Raw genomic sequence first — 3,997 nt, 5'->3', positions numbered from 1 at the left:
CGGTCATCTGTCTTTTGCTAGTCTTCTATTTTTTTGAGTCATCTAACCTTCCACAACCCATAGCTTTCCTTATGATCTCCCCTTCTATTTGTAAAGTCTTTTTTTTGTTTCCATTTCTACTCTCCATACCCTTTCACTCTCCAAATCACCCTCTTAGTAGAGATTTCATTGACTCTTCAGCACTGACTGATGACCACTGCAATTTTACACTAATTTGTGATTGTTTGGATTAACGTCAGTTCCTCCTACCTGACAAGAAGCTCACTGTACCTTTATTTAGGATCAAGACAAACTATGGTAACACAGATGTTCAATAAGTATGTGTTGAATCAGTCACCAAATACTCTTTGCAAAAAGGAAAATAAAAGCAGAATGTGGTGGTACATACCTGTAATCCCAGCACTTGAATGACTGATACAGAGGGAGTGTGAATTCCAGGGAAGCCTAGCTACAAAACCAAAGCAAACCAAGAAAATAAATGAATGAACATAAAAAATAGGACTGAGACAATTGGAGTTTACTAACCTCACTGTATCCTTAGAAAGTACAGTTGAAATATACTGATGTGGTTGAATTCTGGATACAAGAGTTTAAAGAGAAACTGAGCAAGGTTGAGTAAATAGCATTTAAAAATTAAAATAAAAGATGGGTGCCCATGGCTCAAGCCTGTAATCCTAGCTACTCAGGAAGCTGAATTCTGAGGATCGCAGTTCAAAGCCAGCCTGGGCAGGAAAGTCTGTGAGACTCTTATCTCCAATAAACCAGAAAACTGGAAGTGGCTCTGTGGCTCAAGTGGTTGAGCGCTAGTCTTGAGCTGAAGAGCTGAGGGACAGTGCCCAGGCCCAGAGTTCAAACTCCACAAAAAATAAAATAAAATAAAATAGAGAGGCTGGAAAACAAAGCAGCCAGAAGAGGGCGGCAGTGTCAAGGGTAAGTTGTCTATATATATATATTTTTTTGTTCTTTTTTTTTTGCTTTTTTTGGTTTTGTTTTTTATTATCCTTTACCATTTTAGTATTTTTTTTCATCTCAAATAGGGAAGAAGTGAAAATATTAGAGATTTGATGTAGTTAGACAAGAGAAAACTAACGCTGAAGGAATTTCAAAATGTCAACAAAGGGATGAGGTAAGCAAACATATCACAAAGGAGGGGCTAACAGAAACATAACCATATAACTAGGTGAAAGCACTATTTGAACCCATAAAGATGCTGATGGATTAATAACTCAACGACCCCTATTTCAAGAAGGCAATTGGAAGAGAGCTGGGCTAGAAGTAGAAGGTAAGGAGGCTATGTTAAACCACACTAGGATGTAGTCAATGAAATCAAACAATGGTTCTTTCAACAAATAAATTATACTAGTTAAAAATGGAGGAATTTATAAAAGGAACTGGAAAAACTTACCAGTAAACACAATGGGAGAATTTGGATCCTGGTTCAAGAAAGTAAAGGTAGGGGTAGGGAGGAGAAGAGAAGGGAGGGAAATAGAAAATAGAACACGTAACTTCACTGGTAATAGAAACCATGTTACATTAGATATAATCACAATATTATGGCTATGCTTTTTCTTTCTTTTGTTTTTTTTGTCAGTCATGGGGCTTGAACTCTGGGCCTGGGTGCTATCCCCAACTCTTTAGCTCAAGGCAAGTGCTCTACCACTTGAGCCACAGCACCACTTTTGGTTTTCTGTTGGTTAATTGGAGATGAGCGTCTCACAGACTTTCCTGCCCAGGTGAGTTTTGAACTGCAATCCTCAGATCTCAGCCTCCTGAGTAGCTAGGATTACAGGCATGAGCCAATGGCACCCAGCCTTAAGGCTGTGCTTTTTCCAGGCATGATGGAGTATGGCCTATGCCTTTAATTCCAGCACTCAGGGAGCTGAGGTAGGAGGATCTTATATTTGAGGTTGGCCTGGGCTACATATTGAAAGCTCATCTCAGAAAACTAAAAAATAATAATTTTTAACAGATTTTCCTGAAATATTTATAATCATCAGATACATGATATTAGCTTCAAAATATTACAGGAGGTGAGAATAATGATATAAAGACAATAAGACTGGTCATGAGTTAATTACTGGAGCTGAATATTGAGTTGAATCTGCTTTATTATATATAATTCATTTTTAATGTTGAAATCTTTGCAAACATAGTATTTTCATCCTTATATGTTAGGTAAACTCAGTTAAAGTTTCTTGACCTGAGTCCATGGATTTCAGAAAACTACGGGGATCTGATCTACACAAATTTAAGTGATCCATCAAAAAATAATAAAGCAGGGTTGAGTAGATACTATTTAAAATGTGAAATATGGGCTGCTAGCTATTTAGCAAGCCATACAGAGGAGGATCACAGCCTGATATCAACGCAGGAAACAAACAAAATGGAGTAGCTCAATTGGTAGAGTTGCCTGTCTTAGCAAACAGGAGGCTTTGAGTTCAAGCCCTAATCCAACCAAAGAGAAAAAAAAATGTGATACAACTTTCCAGGTGGTATTAAAGATTTTCAAAGATAAAAATGCATGCATGCATGTGTGTCTGTCTGTGTGTGTGTGTGTGTGTGTGTGTGTAAGAACAATACTGGATGTCCAAAGCAGTAAGAAAATGAATCTATGTACTCTTCTGTTTCTAAGACGCATTGATTGCAGATTCAACACCAAAGAAAGTGTCGTGCAGGCATGGCAAAATCCTGGACATGCGGTATTTGTTCTTGAGGAAGGAAAAGAAGAGGTGCACTCAAGTGGTGCTACATTGCAAGTCTAGCAGTAGCCATTCAAATCTCCATGCACCAACATTTGCCATCTTTTGCATTTCTTTCCTTCTATTTTCTTCCCCAGTCAAATCCCAAGCGCCTTAGAGATACCATGAGATTACCCCTCCCACTCAATTCTGGGTTTGAGGAATAAACTGAAATCATGACATCTTGTTGGTATGACCCTCAGAACTATAAAAATAGTTTCGGATTCGATGCATGGCAACGAGTGGAATGTTGAACTTTAGGGACCTATTTTTGCTTTTCTACATCTTGTCCTCAGAAGCTCCCGAGGCGCTAGGCGCTGCTGTTGGGGCTGTTGTTAAGGTATATTATTAAAACAGCAATGGTCACGCCTGGCAGAGGCCGCTCAAGCCTGTGATTCTAAACCACCCCAGAGGTTGAGGGCTAGAGGATTGTGATTCCAAGCCAATCGGGACAGGAAAGATGTGGTGAGACACTTATCTCAAATTAACCCGCAAAAAGCCAAGAAGTGAAGCTGTGATTCACGTGGGGGCGCACCCAGTAGAACAAAAAAGCTAAAGGCCAGCATTTAAACCTTGAGTTCAAGCTCCAGTACTGGCACAAATACAAGTAAAATGTATTAACCAGGAATCTCCGAGTCACTCCACTTCCAAAACCTAACCACACCTCCAGATTTAACACCAATGGCAACAGTTTACACGCGCAGGCCAGGCAGGTTTGGACAGCTCCAAGTAGGCGCCCTCAATCCCGGGCTTCCGGGTTCCTGTGGGAGGTGGGGCCGAAAGAAAATGTGAACCAATTATAATGCAGGTATGGAAGACGTTTGTTCTAGAGACCAATCAGAGAGCCGTGGGGGGGGGCCGAGGGCGCGGGTTCGCTCGCGGGGTTTAAACCCGGGTCGTTAACGGCAGTGTCTTCTGCGCCTGCGCGGCCAGAGGACCCTAACGGAAGCCCACGGCGCTCGGCGAGCCGGGTGGGCTGTAGGACTCGGCGCGGCGAGCGGAGTGCGGGGACGCGGGTGAGCGGGGCGGACGCGGGGAGCGGCGGGGTTGGGGGTTGCGCAGGTTCGGGTCGGGTGGTACAGGACGAGTGTGCTGGGGGCGTTGAGGGAAGGTCCTGTCCTGGTCCCCCGGGGCATCACGCACCCGCAGTGCCGAGGAGCCCGGGGTGGGTTTGCTGAACGCCGTGCGGTGCTCGCTGCGGGGCGCGGGGTGTCCGCAGGCGCTCGAGGTCACACGTCGTGCGGGCTGCCGGGGGGAGG

The 3,997-nt window shown here is 43.4% G+C and overlaps 1 protein-coding gene across 1 annotated transcript in view; it reads left to right on the top strand.

Moving 5' to 3' along the window:
- The first annotated feature begins 3,666 nt into the window (after nt 1–3,666).
- Nucleotides 3,667–3,997, top strand: part of Hyls1 (hydrolethalus syndrome 1) — a 13,418-nt gene continuing 13,087 nt past the window's right edge. Inside the window, exon 1 of the mRNA XM_013009811.1 lies at nt 3,667–3,754. The gene's annotated coding sequence lies outside the window, so the exon portion shown is untranslated. The remainder of the gene's footprint in view (nt 3,755–3,997) is intronic.

Source organism: Dipodomys ordii, unplaced genomic scaffold, assembly GCF_000151885.1.
Source record: "Dipodomys ordii isolate 6190 unplaced genomic scaffold, Dord_2.0 Scaffold10, whole genome shotgun sequence".
NCBI lineage: Eukaryota > Metazoa > Chordata > Mammalia > Rodentia > Heteromyidae > Dipodomys > Dipodomys ordii.
Note: the sequence above shows the minus strand (reverse complement) of the source record. Positions and strands in the feature narration are given on the sequence as shown.